This window comes from Podarcis melisellensis (genome assembly GCF_964234715.1).
Source record: "Podarcis melisellensis genome assembly, chromosome: 17".
Taxonomy (NCBI): Eukaryota; Metazoa; Chordata; class Lepidosauria; order Squamata; family Lacertidae; genus Podarcis; species Podarcis melisellensis.
This window is the reverse complement of record NC_138534.1, coordinates 9,176,819-9,194,773: the sequence shown is the minus strand read 5'-3', so window position 1 is coordinate 9,194,773 and position 17,955 is coordinate 9,176,819. Positions and strand designations below refer to the sequence as shown.

At 40.7% G+C, this 17,955-nt stretch overlaps 1 protein-coding gene and 1 long non-coding RNA gene across 7 annotated transcripts in view; one reads left to right on the top strand and one right to left on the bottom strand.

Moving 5' to 3' along the window:
* The window catches only part of NFIX (nuclear factor I X), a 257,613-nt gene that overhangs the window by 159,529 nt on the left and 80,129 nt on the right, over nt 1-17,955 (bottom strand). The window lies entirely within an intron of this gene.
* Nucleotides 13,977-16,409, top strand: LOC309360478. Its single transcript, XR_014164188.1, has 2 exons — nt 13,977-14,035; nt 15,778-16,409. It is a non-coding gene; the product is annotated as an uncharacterized lncRNA (long non-coding RNA).

Genomic DNA, 17,955 nt, shown 5'->3' with positions numbered 1-17,955 from the left:
TGGGGAGGTGGTGGAGATCAATGATAAATTGGAACTTATGTGCATCATTCTGCTAGATACACAAAAATGACTGCAGCAATTGTCTAGTTTGAAATTGCAATTTGGCTGCCTTAAATACCTTGGAAGCTTTATGCCCAATGCTATTATTTAGTTGAACAATAAGAACTTTGATCCCCTACTACAGAGGGCAAAAGCAGACATTGCCAAGTTGAAACAACTCATTCTTTCCAGGCTGGGAAAGATTGCTGCCCTTAAGATGACACTACTCCCTAGATTCTTCTTCTTGTTTCAGACCCTCCCCATTGAGCTCCATTTGTGTGATTTCAAAAAGCTTCACACTTTTAGTAAAGTGGGGCATAACCCACAGAGGCGCAAGTGAGTAATGTATAGGAGAACTAGAGATAACAGATTTAGAATGCCCCATCTACAGATATATTACAAGGCATTCCAGAATTGGCCGTTTATCTGCATTATTAGGAAACACATAGGTAAACTGGAATTAGGCTGTGAAATGCCTTTGATTAATGCCCAGCCATTCCCCCCTTCCATATGCTAGAATATCAAAAATATTGTCAATCCCTTTCTATGAGTCACACTTAAAGTTTGGTTGAAATAGGCAAAATGATTGGCTAGTGCTCCCTTCTCCCTTCACTACCCAAAATTTGTTGATCCATTCAATTATAGGTAATACCAGGGTTGGGAAAGGAAGGACTACAAAGCATCCAAGATTTATTCCAAACAAGGCAATCCTCTGATGATGCACCAACTTGAGATCCAATTAGAAAAGCTAAAACTGAAGTTGTCAACACTTTTTTTTTCCTTCGCAGTGGCATCACTGATATGGATTACCATGATCTCTGACCAGGATTTAAGAAACTCTGTGTGACTAGCTCCAAATGTGTTAAGGGGGTTGCAACAGATTTCTGCACGACGCTAATAGACTTCCAGTTTAAAGCTGAAGGGGGACTTAAACTTATGGGAAACTAATGTAGGTGGTGTCATTACTGAGGGTGAATGGGTGACCTTATGGCACACACCTCCTATTAAGACAATTTCTGCTAAAATCAAGGTCTATAATGAGGCTTATGACTACACTATCTTAACAATGTTTTTTCACCTTTATGTTGCAGAATTGCTAAAATAAAATAAAAGAGCCAGTGTGGTGTAGTGGTTAAGAGCAGTGGACTCATAATCTGGTGAACCGGGTTCGCTTCCCTGCTCCTCCACATGCAGCTGCTGGGTGACCTAGTCACACTTCTGTGAAGTCTCTCAGCCCCACTCACCTCACAGAGTGTTTGTTGTGGGGGAGGAAGGGAAAAGGAGATTGTTAGCCGCTTTGAGACTCCTTAGGGTAGTGATAAAGCAGGATATCAAATCCAAACTTTATAAAAGAACACTGATTCACCAATGGTGAGAGTGTCCAAAGGTCCAAAGCCCTTTTGGACAGAAGTGTTTAGTATGATAACTAACCTCCTTCATAATAATGGTGACATGGAGTAGGGATGAGCTTTAGTGTCCTTAAGAACTTGTAAAATCATCCTTAAGCAGTGGCATGTACGGAGACAGCATTACATGGGAAGAACACTGATGAATGTAATATGCATTATTAATAAATAATAATAAAAATAAAGTATGGTATTTAGCCTTGACTGATAAATTCATTTAATGCTGAAAGGTGATGTCTGGAGAAACATACAAGGACACCTTTGGTGATTATTGGTTTATATTTATTTCATTTGTTAACTCTCATCCAAAGGAGTCCCGATTTTCTGTCCTTATAATTCTTTTAAGGTGGGTTACCTGACTTAAAATGATGGTGCTATCTTGTGATTATATCTGTAATACTAAAACTGATCTGTACCTGTTGACCTGTTTGTATTGTGTTGTTTTGTCTTGAATAAAAACAGTAACACCAAAAAATAAAAAATAAAAATAAAAATCCTAGTTCCTGAAATTCCTAACTTAGATATCTTCCACTACAGGATCCCAACTGCTTTGCACTTTTTTATTTTCTTCCTGTTTTTCCTCATCATTCTCAGTCTTATTAATCCAAGATGTAATCAACTCTGTTTTAGTTGGTTTTATACTGTCCTTCCAGCATATGGTAAGGTAAGAAGATATAACACTTGTGTGTAGTACTCTTTAGGCATACTATACTTCACAAATTTCAGTAGACCCATTGTTACTCCAGTTTGGAAATTTCATGTACACCAAAAAATACTCACCACTACATGTGCAATCACCTTTTCTCTCTCTACAGAATCATAAATGCTTGTCCCTCACTATTACTTTTCCAGGGAGCCCAATGCCATTGTACTGTCCTCTTAAACAGACTTCTGTTCTCTATACTTGAATTTTTCTGGATATCTTCTTTTATTTAGAGTATGGTTTTTTCTTGTGTTTCTTTAACATGTTTTCAAAATATTTTCTATTCCCCTTTCTGATACACAACTTTTCACGATCTTATTAAAATATGTGTAATTTGGAAGAACTGGAAAAAGTGGGTATGTAACTTTCACATCACTTCCTCAAAAAAATTTTATGATTCCAATCTTGCTAGCTGGCCAGTCTTCTCTTCTTCCAAATCTAACCCCATTTTAAAGCCATCTCAATTGGTGGCCATCAAACACATCTTCTATAGTGGTGGAAAGTACTTCCTTTTGTCATTCCTAAATCTCCCACCATTCAGCTTCATTGGATGACACCTCCACATACACCCCTTGCTAATATTATGAGGGGGGGGGGAGCCTTGCTGTCCACTTTCTCCACACCCCGTCTCTCACTAATATCTCCAGATGGAAAGTGAAACAATATCTGTAAACACCTTCTGTTCCCACAGAAACAAGGAACTGCCTAACTAAAGCCCCATTAACACTGTCATTGAAATCCTGCATAAATTAGTTAACACAATAGCAAAAGCTCTGCTGACATCCCGGACTTTAAAGGTGAAGGGTTGTGGAGAAATTGTGGTAGACAAAAATGTCCCTGGGACTTCCATTAAAGCAGTTTGGATTTTCAGTCTCCGGCGCTAAGTGTCTCCTACAGGTCACTTCGTTTGTTCTCCGTTAGAGAATAAGAGGTGAAAAGAACAACATTTTAAAGTGCCTCTGAAATGTTGCTAACCTGTAAAGGTTAAGAAAAGCAACACCTTCCCTTCCCACAAAACCTATATTTTCTCCTTCAGAAGCACTAAAATGCCCAAATTTATTAAAATTCCATAGTCAGATGTCTTAAGTACCCAGTACAGGGAGTGCTTTTCAAAGATGCTCCATAGGTCACATAGAACATCAATTAGTTAGATCTAGCTAAGATCCAAAGTCTTGGCTCTTTAACAGGCTGATACAAAAGGCATTATACAGTACAGATTTCTCAATGAGATTCAGAAGGACAGGACAGGGTTGATTTTGGCAGTAACCTCTTTTCCAAGGCCTTTGGCTAATTAAACAATCTATGACCTTTCAAATGGGACGTGGGTGGCACTGTGGGTTAAACCACAGAGCCTAAGACTTGCCGATGAGAAGGTCGAGGTTCGAATCCCCACAACGGGGTGAGCTCCCATTGCTCGGTCCCTGCTCCTGCCAACCTAGCAGTTCGAAAGCACGTCAAAATGCAAGTAAATAAATAGGTACCACTCCAGCAAGAAGATAAACGGCGTTTCTTTGCACTGCTCTGGTTCGCCAGAAGCGGCTTAGTCATGCTGGCCACATGACCTGGAAGCTGTACGCCGGCTCCCTCGGCCAATAAAGTGAGATGAGCGCCGCAACCCCAGAGTCGGCCACGACTGGACCTAATGGTCAGGGGTCCCTTTACCTTTACCTTTTATGACATTTCAAGCTGGGGAGAGGGGTATTGTTTTTGTTTGTTACTATGTTATGTATTTTTGTGTTTTTATATTGTAAAATGCCCTGTGATCCCTGGACGAAGGGTAGTATAGAAATTTTAATCATCATCATTACAGTGGTGCCTCGCAAGACGAAAAGAATCCGTTCCGCAATTCTCTTCGTCTAGCGGTTTTTTCGTCTTGCGAAGCAAGCCCATTGACAGCTTAGCGGATTAGCGCTACAGCGGTCTAGCGGCTTCTAGCGATCAGCTGTTAAGCGGCTTAGCGGCTTAGGAAAAGGGGGGGAAGCGGAAAAAACCGCGGGGACTCGCAAGATTTTTTCGTCTTGCGAAGCAACCCCATAGGGAAATTCGTTTTGCGAAGCGCCTCCAAAACGGAAAACCCTTTCGTCTAGCGGGTTTTCCATCTTGTGAGGCGTTCGTCTTGCGGGGCACCACTGTATTGCTATTTTTCCAGAAAAAGAGGTGCCGGAGCTCACCATGATCTTCTCCCTTGTTCTCTTAGAATGGCAATGGCACCCATCTAAGAGGTTCCAGAGCTCAGCTCTGGTGAGCTCCAGCTGAAAAAAAAAGCTCTGGTAATAATAATAATAACCTGCACCGGTTGTTATATAGACTGTATACAGATGAAGCCAATATCTGTTTCTACCAAATTATAAATATCTGTCTTCTTGTTTTAAAAGTAGATCCTTCAGTGAGCCAGTAATCCACAAATAAACTCAGTGGAGTAAATTGCCTTAATTCCTCCCCCCTTCATATCTCTTTCTCTTTCTCCCTGTAGGAGTGAACACAAATAATAGGAATGTCTGGCAAAAGGGGAAGGAAATATCCTGTTTACCAGGCTCTGTGAATAGGATGCTTCTGCTTCCTCCTACTGGGAGACAATGTCAGATAAGAACAGGGATCAGGTAGGAAACTCAACATGTTAGTATGGGGTCAGGGGCCAGTTTGCAACTTCCTCCTCCAAGTCAAAGGGAGCTAGGATGGAGAAGTTGCTATGGGAATCTTGCGTGCATGAGAGGAAGAAAAATAAGGCACTCACCTCTCTGTCTCTAGAAAGATTCTAGCATAGGAAGAGATCTTCCAGAAACAGGCAAAGCAGGAAACGCCATAACACAATTTATTTATTTTTGCAATTATTAACCTGTAGTATCTTTTTTATCCTCAAAGCACCATTACTGCCATGCATGCAAGTTACTAGGCCTTGATGCTACAGATATGCCTCTTTGCAAAGGCCCACTGGTGTGTTTCTGGGATAGAATGTGGATGTGACAGAAGCATCCTTTTTGACAGCCAGTGGTGAATTGCCATACTGTCACTGCGAGATATGTGGGCACTTAGATTTACTTTTAAAATTAGGCAAATGAATGGGTTTTAATGACAATTAGGAATAGTAGTTAATAGATAGATATTTATTATTACGGTCATAGACCAGCTTCTGAAACAACAACAATATACAACAATGGATTTTAAGTTTAAAAATGCGGTAGGCATATAATCACATAAAAACTTTAAGATAGACTACCATAGAGAAATCTTCAGGCTTAGAGGCAGTATACCTCTGAACACCAACCCTGGGTTGGCATCTAACAACAGCACTGAGCCAGACATCATGAAATGATCATCACTGCATCTTTATTTGCCTTTGTCATACTCAAAGCCCTACTGAATCCAACAACTTCCATTGCAATGAAGCATGTGTTTGCAGAATATTCACTGATCACTTCTTCTTTTTCCAATATGGAAAGACCAATATGACTGAAATGTGTACATGAATGAGAATTGATGTTGCATAGTGGCTAACAGTACAATCCTGTGCATGTGTGAAGTCCCAGGATGTACAATGGGGCTTCCTTCTTAAATAAGTATATTTTGGCCTACAAACAAAATTCAAAATGTCCCCAGTTTAAATCCTGCCTCTGCCATGGTCTGATACTAGAAGGCCTTTCTCTTGGCCTCAGACCCTCCCCCCCACACTAAGTGCCACCTCCCTTGCAGGGCTATTTTATGGGTTATAGAAGGATAATATACAGGAGGTGCTTTAAACACTTTAAAAGCACTATATACATCATAAGCGTTTGTCATATGGTATGGAGTGCTCTCTTTTTTAGAATAGTTACCCCAGAGTTCAGATAGGAAGCAATATTGTATTACACTGAAAAATGGAATGTCCCTACTTTTACTAAGCCCACTTAATATGCACATTAAATGGAGGTGGTTTGAGAGATTAATAATTGCATGTTTTTGCTACATTACAAAAAAGTATTATAAATAGCTCTCAACTTTGAGGCAAGGCATTTGTCGGTGAAACCATCAGGGGGCTTCTTTTCTATAGCAAAGGGTGTTGTGTGGCAAAATTTATTCCTACCAAAAACTGCATTATTTATTTAATTTTATTTATATTTTTACTTCTAGGCTTTTACAAGCTGCTTTCTTCTGCACTCAGAGCAAACAATCTGGGGGTTTTTTTTAATAAAAAGAGTGCAAAACACAACTTAACAATATATATGTGCTAAAGTGTCCCCCAGGACACACTAGGTATCCTATCCAATTGAAGAACACGCACCAACTGGAGTTTTATCTTATCTAACACCTCTAAAAGGAGCTTATTCCGTAAAAGGCAGAAGTATTAAGATAACCGGCGTGGAAGAAAATAAATAGCTGGTTGGATCATATTTAAGTTTTTTTGTTCTTCTCTTTATTGACCCAAAAATCCTTTTTCCCCCACCCTGCACCCCTACACCTCACAGATATGAACTGGCTGATCACGGACCAACAACTGGGAACTCCAGATGCAGAGATGTGGTTGCCACATACAGATCCTGACAGAGCTCCTTTTCATTTTTAAGATTCACATAAAAAGGGAAATGCCTCCTGGTGCACTTTGTCCCATCACTGCACCACCATGGTTGGAAAAGAAGAAGAAGAAGAAGAAGAAGAGTTTGGATTTGATATCCCGCCTTTCACTCCCTTTAAGGAGTCTCAAAGCGGCTAACAATCTCCTTTCCCTTCCTCCCCCACAACAAGCACTCTGTGAGGTGAGTGGGGCTGAGAGACTTCGCAGAAGTGTGACTGGCCCAAGGTCACCCAGCAGCTGCATGTGGAGGAGCGGAGACTCGAACCCGGTTCTCCAGATTACGAGACTACCGCTCTTAACCACTACACCACACTGGCACCAGAACGATTTTTCCTTTCAATGCAGGAGATTAATCAGGATTAGGGCATGGCCAAACAATGCCCAAGCATTATTAACCTGGGCCTGTCACAAACCTATAGCATTTTATGCACTGGATTCCTTCTCTCTCTCTCTCTCTCTCTCTCTCTCTCTCTCTCTCTCTCTCTCTCTCTTTTTAAAAAAAACACCTTATTTACTTTGAAAAAAGTAGAAGCATTCCTTTCCCGAACCTTTGGCAGAAGCGGGTCACCAAGATATATCTTTCACAGCTGCTTTAACAGTGTAAGAGAGAAATAAAATGATCCAACATTTGCATTAGTATTTTATATCCACTTTTGCATGTTATATAGCCGTAGTAGTGCTGAGATTATACCACAACAATAATAAACAACTGCATTTATTTTTATCTCCCTGTTTTAAATTAGTTTAAAATGGACAGATGAATCTTTCCAGTCTACGCTACAGAAATAGTTGACCAGAATGGAACCACGGTCACTGACCTGCCCAGCCTCAAAAAAATTATTGTGAGAGATCATGGAAGAGCTATACTTTCCCCCCTACCAGAAGGGCAGCTGGAGGAAATAAAGGGATGAGCAGAAAAAAAATATGTTGCTAAGAAGGTCATGCACACAATAAAGGGAAGTAACTAACATGAACAGGGCCAGATTTGGGGGTGGGGAGAGGGCAATAATAATTACGAAAGGCTTTCCGTACAATCACTTTCCTGTCCTCACATACACATACACATACACACACACACCACATAACACAGTACAAACATACATACTACAGCACTCAGGATAGCTCCCATAAAGAGCAGGCTGGAGAAGTGGCTGAAAAATATATACAGATGCAACATTTATAACTTGCAAATATATGTCTTTCACCTTCACTGGGACATGGAAATCTGAGGAGGTTAAACAGAACCGCACACTATCATAAGGACACAAAGAAGTATATTTGTAGCCTCCTAGCACATTGTATTGCCTTTTAACAACAATGAAGCCAAATGTCAAAGTATAAATATTTCTATTTGGGCAAGGAAGAGAAAAAAGAAGGAAAAGGGAAGGCACCCAAATTACACACAGAAAAAGAAATAAAAAATGGATCTTAACTGATGAAGAGCAATTTAAGAATTGAGCAAGTGAAAAATAAGTCAGTCTGCTTTAGCTGGTTGCGTTTCACCTGACTATTCACATTATAGATACTGATATTGATACTGATATCAATATAGATATTAAAGCACCTAGAAACTTTAATAAACATTACATTAGTATAAATACATAGTAAAAAAACTAAGACACCATGCTAAGCTCGAATTCTCTTATCACATTTAATTTTGTTCACCACTGTCCTGGAAATTGTCTTCACACATTTGCCATACATATTAACCTCCTATTTGTAGAGCAATATTCAAGGCAGAGCCTATTTATTTCCTTAATAAACACTGATCATGAGTAATTGCATCCATTCACCTATGCTCGTCCCAAAATGTTGAAGTAAGGGTGAAGGCAAGAGAAGGCCACACTGTGCAAGATCATAATCAGTTTCTGGGGACCATGAAAAAGCTCTGGTGGGAGAACATGAAATAGCGAGGCTTTTAGCTTCTGGCTGTGGACAAAAACAGCAAGGTGACAAAGATGGATGGGCATAACAAGTAAAATGGTGCTAATTCACACATACAAAAATGTGTAAGCAGCAGGGTAAGAGGTAATGTGGAAAGTGGACCAGGACAGTGGCCAGGAAGGGAGAATGCTGCAGCACAACTTAAAGAGGTAATTGACCAAGAAAGTGACAGGAAGCAGGATGTTGTGGAGATTGTGCCCCTCCTTGCATGAATATCAGCAGCAGATTACATGAAAAAGGCTGGGAGAGAGAGAGAGACACCTTATATTCGCCTCTTTTCGCATAACTGTAACATCATAACATCACCTGGCTAATGTCCCTTTAGCAGCCTTTTAGAGAGACAATAGGATTGCAATAGCAAGCACATCCCCAAACAATCAGCTTCACTCAGAGTCCATCAGCATTAACAGAACAACATTAAAACTCAGTGAAGAGCATTGCTCGTTTATGTTTTTAAATGAACAGAGATGGAGCTATTGCTTTATTTTCAATGGAACAGTTTTTACAAGGGTTATCCAATAGCTACAAAAAATGAGAGGAGGGTAGGTGAGGGTTTCAATGAGGAATCCTGCCCTGCGTATGGAAGCTAGTGCAGGAGCAGCAAACTGGTATGGTTAATATGGTTTAATATGAAGATGGGATCACAGCCTAAACCTGTGGTCCAGTCACTCTTCTTTATTAAAAATATTAATAGACTACTAAACATAACCAAGTATCACAATGGTGTACAACCACAATAAAAGACACACAAAATTTTTAAAAAACCACAACAGTTTTCCAAAAAAGGAATCCAGATTATACTTCTGGGAAAGCTTGTAGAGATAGGAAAGTTTTAGCATCCAACAAAAAGCCTGTCTAACATCACATAGGCCAGGGTGCTAAAGGCATCTGAGCTGCCATGAAACAAACTTTCAGCACACGTGCTACCACCTTTCCCTTTACCATTGACTTTCCCTGATTAGATCTCTACGTAAGCATTTTTGTTAACATTCATGTTCAGAGAACTCATGTTCAGAGAAGAATTGGAGATTGTGTGTGTATATTTCAGCCACAAAAATAAATTTCCACTGGCCAGGCCTGGATAGATACCAGACCAGCCTAACTAACATTTTAAGGCACTCAAACTTTGCTTTGTTGAAAAGTAACACACAAGAATGGTGCACAAATGAATGTAGTGTAGTCTAGGTCAGTTTTTTTGGATGTTTTATCCTTTTCCACCTCACATGCCCACATGTACATGTGCATACTAATTCTGCCACTAACTACCGTATTTTTCGCTCTATAAGACACACCTGAATCTCGGAGGCCAGAACAGCAAGAGGGATTGCTATGCAGTGAAAGCAGCAATCCCTCTTGCTGTTCTGGCTTCTGGGATAGCTGCGCAGCCTGCATTCACTCCATAAGACGCACACACATTTCCCCTTACTTTTTAAGAGGGAAAAAGTGAGTCTTATAGAGCAAAGAATACGGTAAATAATTCTGTCTAAAATTGTATGAATGTTAAGAAAGATGTAAGATTAGCAACAATACGGCACCAATAAGTTAGTCAAAAGGAATATGAAGATAAATGTAATCAAAAGAAAAGATAAATTTTGGATAAATATTATGTTAAAGTTAAGTTATTAAAGTTGGGATCTAAATTATCTAAAATTAGGGATATAATATTGGAAAAGTATATTATAAGAATTGAAACAAGGTAATAAATTGCTGGGTAAAGTTTAAGATTTTGGAATGCAGCAACGAGTGTTGTGAGGAAGTCCAATGAGGTGAATGAAATGTGGATATTGAAAAATTATATGTTATTTTGCATGTTTTTCTTACTGTTTAAATAAACTTTTAATAAATATTTTTTTAAAAAAATAATTCTGTCTATACCTCGTCATAAGTATGAATAGAACTAAGAGAGGCAATACGTAAGACATGAATAAAAAAGATAATGAACAGTAATAATATGAGCAATAAAGTAGGACTCATCACTCTTTTAAAATACCTAGAAGTAAAGGGCATTCTATTCCCCCCCACACACACACACAATTATCATGCAGAACTCAGTGAAACAAGAAGTTGTGAATAGAATTATTATAACTGAATTTTATTTTATTAAAAAACAGATTTGATCAATTCATGGGGCCTACGTCCCTCAATGGCTACCTGTAAGTTGGAATCAACTTCAGAAAATGGAAATGAATCATCAAGACAGAAACTTGTATGTCCAATTACCTTAACTGGAAAGTCTCAACCCTACTAAAGGGGGAAATGCAACATTTTCATTTTCAACTATTCAGAGTCTGTGGAGCAGCAGAGATGTTTAGCAGCTGCAGTAAACAGAAAATAGCCATATGATCTCCAACTCAAAAGCCTCCAGTGTGAGAACAGTATGATAACCCAAACCACTCCAATACTGTACACTAAAAATCAACCTAATAATAAAAATGCAGGAAGTTTTTCCATACAGTGCCTGAACATAAGGGAGTGAGATTTGAAGTGCTTCTAAACCATGGGTAAGCAAACTAAGTCCCGCGAGCCGGATCAGGCCCAATTGCCTTCTGGATCCAGCCCACAGTCAGTCCAGGAATTGCCTCATGGATCACCAGTGCTCACGCTCTTTCCCTCTCCCTCACACGGCAACGGCGGTGCCTCCTCCTGGCTTCTCCTCGCCCTGCCTAGAGGAGGAAGGGAGATGGGCTTTGTTGGTGCCAGCAGCAGCAGCACTCGAGCGGCTGCCATTTTAAGCAGCCCCTCTCCGGAGCCCTTTCGCACGCCACTCATCGTCCCTCCACTGCCGCCACCTGCTCCCAAAAATTTCCTATCTAGCACATCTTATATCAAAGGACAAGTTTTCTATCTTATGCGGCACTTGCTGGCTATGCCAGGATTCCCGGGCTGCCCTTCACCTTCATTTAAGTGGATTTTGCTCCTTTACCGCACAATTGTACAATACTAGGAACATGCAGTCAGACAAAAAGCAAACAAGGAAAATAAATGCTAATCAGAAAAGAAAGTGCCGGAGAATACAACTGGCTTCAATTTGTAGGATTTTCATCCACATATAATCTTGCTGCGCAGCCATCTGAAACGGGGACATTTGCCTGTCTTCAATTCTCAGTGTGGTAATGCCATCCATGCCAATCCCCAGCTGCCTCTCAGAACCGACAACACAGAATCAGAAGGTATACACAGTAAAATCAGTAAGGAAAAGACCTGAAAAAGCCACACAACCGACTACAGCTGGCCAGCCCTACTCTTGTAGCTCACAAGAATATGTTTTTTTCCATAGTCACTTTCCCTGGTCCTCTTCCTTACCACCACATTGCTCACAGAATGCACACATACAGGCATGCAAAACAAAAACAAAACATTTTGACATTAACAATTTTCTGCCTCCGCTATGGGGAGAAGAGAGCCAAGGCTAAACTGCCCAGGAGACTATTAGGGCAGGGGTGGGTAGGAGGTAGATGGGGGTCTAATGGTGGGTCTCTGGGTGATCTGCAATAGCTTGGCAAGGATTTCTGACTCCCAGTCGTTTAATAATAGCAACAACAAAATGACCTTTTCCACCTGAAATAGACTGCTGAAATCAAAGAAAGCTAACCAGGGGTGGATGTTTGTGTGAAAGGACTGTGAGCTCAGTTCAGTTCTAGTACGGGCAACTAATTTCTAGGTTCAGAATGTGCTTAAAGAGACCCTGTTCTTTAATTCTAACTGTGCTTAATTATAGTTTAAAGGTAAATGTGTGATGTGCTAGTGCATGAGGCTAAAATATTAGGTGCTTTGCTCCTCTTCCGCTCCTGCCATGCTACCAGAAGCAAAGTCATGGTTTAGTTTAGCCCAACCAAGCCTCATGGTTTTTTAGCCATGGCTTAGGTCCAATTCTGTAAGAATGTGTGTGAGAGTGTATGTAATTATTTATTTCACAGACTATATTAAATGTCAATTTTTATTAGATGACGACCAACTCCTACCACAAGAGATATATTTTTATTTTAAAAAATCACACACAAAAGGGAAGCTTAATTTTTAAAAAACAAAATGATTGTTATATATTAATGTTTCTGTACAGTTTTCCCTTCACCCCTGAACTCAAGGCAAAGCAAGATAAGTGAGGAAATACCACCTTTGGGAATCAAAGGCACCTGTGATTTATAATGCTTATTGTGCAAGCTTCACTTTACTTCAGGTTGATCCACCATTGAGTTTAATGTGGATTTGAGGCTGTTTGTGGCTCTCTTTTCTTTTTCACCGTATCCACACAATGTCCTCCTAATCGAACAGGCAATCTGCACTTTCCCCCCACTAAAAGTTGATTTCCCAATCCATGGCTAATCCAATAAGAGAGAAAAATTCAATATGAAACAACGTATTATCCAACTTTGAAGCACATTGCATGTGCAGGTATTCTTACATGTGTGGACACAGCCTTAATCTGGCACTGCCAACTTCATCACAAGTACTATCATTTGGAAACTGCCCCACTTATTTTCAACATTACCTGACAGAACGCTGAAATCAAGAAAATATGCACTTAAATGGGAAGTCAGAATTATTCTGACACCATGCAGGCTGTCAAGGCAACAACACCATGTAAAATTATGGCTGTGCACTCAGCCACAAAAATATACAAAAACCATACATTTTATGCACCAATAACCAGGCCCAAGGGGGCAACATTTGGTTCACAGGGCATGTTAAAAAAAAAGTGATGCTGGCATGCAGCAATCTAAAATATTTATTTAGCTAACACAGAGCTGGCATCTATAAATTTGATGCTGGCTCCTAAAAAATGGAATCAGCCCCTAGTTTTTTTTATTATTATTTTGTATTTTAAAAAAAACATTTTCAGAACTGCCAATAACATTTGCTGGATTTGCTTGCATTTCTGTGCTTTTGTGGGCTGAGTTTTGATAGATAATTTGGAGAGTTTTTGTTAATTTAAGATATAAATAGACCAGAGCATCTGTCAAATTCTAAGTAGGTACTGCTATCTGAACCTCCCCATGAACCAATCCAGCCAACAGATTCTCAGCACATAAATAACCTGGGAAAGGAAGATGAATGGGCGATTCCAATGTCCCTGCTACCACCACTTGGGCCACAACACCACCACTCTGAATTGTCATTAATGAGTAATAAATCAACAGTTACTGTAGACTAAGAGGGCTGAAAGGGTGTCTGTGGATGGCATCGGGCCTAATAAGAATTTTTGTGGTTATTGTGGTGGGCCCAAATGTGGGGAGCGACAGCTAAAATGCAAGTGGGAAGAAGATAAGGATGCCTCAGAGTGATCTGAACACCAGGTCACCGCTGCCATCCTTGTCCAGTTTCCAGACGCACTCTGGAAACACTCGGCTCTGGAATGGCACTCCAGAGGCAAAATGGCTGGTTCTGCATTCCTAGGTAAAATTTGGTTAAAGCGCAAACACGCAAACACACACACACACACAAGTTTGAAATCTTCTTGGAGCTTGGGATGGAGCCACACAAAGCAGCAATGTTCTCGTTTCTGCCTACAGCGCCGGAACTGACTAAATGTTTAGCAGTAGCCAGTGCGTTTTTCTGGGAGGGTCACAGGGGTACGGATACCCCAAAACATTTTGTGAATCTAAGTTTGGCCTCATTGAGGGGCAGTACAGTAGTACCTTGGGTTACGAACTTAATTTGTTCTGGAGGTCCATTCTGAACCCGAAACCATTCTTAATGGGGCCTCCTGCTGCGACCGCCGCGCGATTTCCATTCTCATCCTGGGGCAAAGTTCTCAACCCAAGGTACTACTTCCGGGTTAGTGGAGTTTGTAACCTGAAGTGTTTGTAACCCGAAGCGTTTATAACCCGAGGTACCACTGTATTGGGACGCAGGTGGCGCTGTGGGTTAAAGCCTCAGCACCTAGGGCTTGCCGATCGAAAGGTCGGCAGTTCGAATCCCTGCGGCGGGGTGCGCTCCCGCTGCTCGGTCCCAGCGCCTGCCAACCTAGCAGTTCGAAAGCACCTCTGGGTGCAAGTAGATAAATAGGGACCGCTTACCAGCGGGAAGGTAAACGGTGTTTCCGTGTGCGGCTCTGGCTCGCCAGAGCAGCGATGTCACGCTGGCCACGTGACCCGGAAGTGTCTCCGGACAGCGCTGCCCCCTGGCCTCTTAAGTGAGATGGGCGCACAACCCCAGAGTCTGTCAAGACTGGCCCGTACGGGCAGGGGTACCTTTACCTTTACCACTGTATTTATTTATTTATTTATTTAAAAAATTAATATATGGTACAGAAAAATAAAATAAACAAACTGATACAAAATCAACCAAAAGAAAAGACATATACACCCTACGCTACAAACATGAACCCCGTGACTTCCCTCCACCACGACTCGACTTCCTTTAGTTTGAATTTATTGCCATTGCATTCTTTGGATAATACATCTTATAACCATTTCTAACTTTTGTTCTTGCTTATACATTACATACTTAATCCAAGCGTAGCAACATATTCTTTTGAGAGAAGTGTTTTTCCATATACTCCTCAAAGCACTGCCATTCTAATCTTAATTTTTGATTTGAGGGGCAGTATTTCAATATGAGAGTAGTCCTAAACATTTTTTTAGGAAGAAGGAGGGGAAAAAAGCACTGGCAGTAGCTGTAATTTTGAGGGGGGGAGTTGCTGTTGTTTTTCAAGAGGAGCAACTGAGGTAAATAAACAGCCATGCGAGCACAGATTCCTTTTACCTTTGCTTGTGCCAGGGCTGCTTCCACAACGCAAATACTTGGGCCTTCAGCTGCCCACTCAGTAACTCATGCCCTCACACAGAAGGCCCCTCCACCCTCACCTCACCTGCCATGGCTTCTCTGAAAGCCAGTCATTGACTTCCTCCCACAACTCTCCCAACTTCCTCTCTACCATTTTCAACCAGTCTCTCTCATCCTGCTTTCTCCCCCCCAAAAAATCCACAGCGCCACCAGTAGGTGGGAGGATTAAGTGCAGCTTTCATCTCAGGAAACTGGTTAGATTGGGAGGGGAAGAGGGTAGGGTGAGTTCCATGGGTGGTGGTGTGGGGGGATGATAATAATAATAATAATAATAATAATAATAATAATAATAATAATAATAATAATAATAATAATAATAATAATTTTTATTTATTATTATTAATGTATAGGTGGCTTGGGGGTACACTCCCTATCTCCCTGGATATTTTGGAGCTTGTTTGGTGAAGTTGGCACCAGTTTTTCCAGCCCATTGCAGTCAGCCAGGGCACATGGCCTGTGTCTATAATTCCCTCACTGTGAGAACTGCTGGAAGACTGAAAGCCTCATGTACCGTTGCCACTGAACATAGGAGGGGTAGAGACTTATCACATAATTAATCAATATTGATGTATTTTTAATTCATTTGTCAATTGCGCATCACTGCAGTGTTGGCCAATTAATTACTCTTGCAATAGTATATTGCTTCGGGTTTTAATTGGGTTGGAACACTGGATCCATTTATGAGATCCTTATAAGATCATACCTGCACATTATCTGGACACGCCTATTAATAATTTTCTTGAAAATGTTGTGTAAGAGCTATTTTTAAAAATTGTGTTGCCTTAATTGTTTTTGAACAAATAAAAGTGGAATGTTGAAACAGATCAAACTTCAAATTCCTCACCAAAAAGGTTTAGGGTTCATTGAATTTAATATATTTCTTTGTTACACATCGTCTTGTACTGTATTTATTTGCTCCTTTAAAAATCGGACAAATATTCCTTTTGCAAGATGTGAATTTCTTTTTAATGTAAAGAAAAAGGGGGGGAACATAGGAGGGATAACATGGGCGTAGCCGGGATTTTTGTGAGGAGGGGTGGGCCTTTCGTTAGGGGGGCCAGAACCTCAGTTAACTATGTGTTTTTATTGGTTTTTATTTATTTATGGGGGGCAGCTACCACTCCCTGTCCCCCCTTGGCTACGCCCATGAGGAGTAACGATAAGGGGAAGAGGAGAAAGTATTTAAAAGAGGGATTGAAAGAATAAATGAAGAAATAGAGGGGCAGAGAGACCCATGTATTGGAAAACTACAGGAGGCCTCCACAGCCAAATCGCTTCTGAATAACAAAATGAACCTTTGACCAATGCAGACATTATGACTTCAGTATCTGGGCAGCTTTTCTGGTAGACTCAAAAAAACCCTTGCTCACTATATTGTGACATTTTGGTTAATCATGAAAAAACAACGTTGGAATATTTCACAAAAAATTGTGGCAGTTTAACCCCCTTGGCTCATGTAACCTACCTCTTCCTCTGGCTAAGCTGATTTGTTGGGTTTCTCGCTGAGAAAAGCTACGGTAAATTATTTGGTGTGCAGAGGATTGGCCAACAGCCCCAGGAGGTGACATCAGCACCATGCCGGTGTTTCGTCCCCACTTATCCCTGCTCCACACTACCACCAGACTTGTGGTGGCGGAGAAAGGAGAAAACAGAGGTGGAAATAGCGGTAACTAAGGGCTTACTTCTGCTCGTCCATATTTCTGCTTCTCCCGTGCCTAGAAAGCATGGGTCCAAGCAGTTTTCCACTTGTCCCATGGTTTCTAGCCATGGGTCCAAGCGGTTTTGCCTTTGCCCTGCCACATTCCCCCAGCAAACCTGCTCTTTAGTGCTGCATTGGAACAAACATCAATCCGTGGAAAACCCAATTGCCATTTGTTCCAATTCAGCGCTAAACTGTGGGTTTTCCCAGAGGAAAGAGGCTGGGCAAACAGAGGCACAGATAAGCCCTGAGAGTCATGGTGGTTGCTGGCCTACAGTGGTGTTGTCCTTTTGTTTATGAATAACTTGAGATGCTCGTCTGTGGATTCAGTATGTATCTCAGCATTTATAGTCTCTATTCCAAGAGTGAGGTTTCTGATACAGCTATAAGCAAGAGATGAGAGCCTTGACAGATCTCAGCTGTGTTATCCAGCAGACTCTCTGAGGCTTCTTTTCCAACTGGCACCAACTCCTTACAACAGAAAATTTTGCGTAAACTATAGGTCTCTGTTGTGCCCATTTTACAGATGTAGGAAACTAAGGCTAATGGTTTGGTAAAGGCTACTAAGTAATCCCTCTTATTTCTAAATGCATTCCCACTGTTTTCTGTTTCTCAAAATGTACATAGTGACATACAAGCAATATTAAAAACAAAGCCAATATATTTTAAAACCCAGTATTTATTTATTTGCAATATGCAAACAAACCTTTAAAAATATAAATGGGAACAACATAAAATCGTCAATAAAATGCATCACTAAAAACAAGAATATAGAAACAGCATGCACCCAGATGGGCAAATCAGAGCATTATTACCTGAAGTACAAACA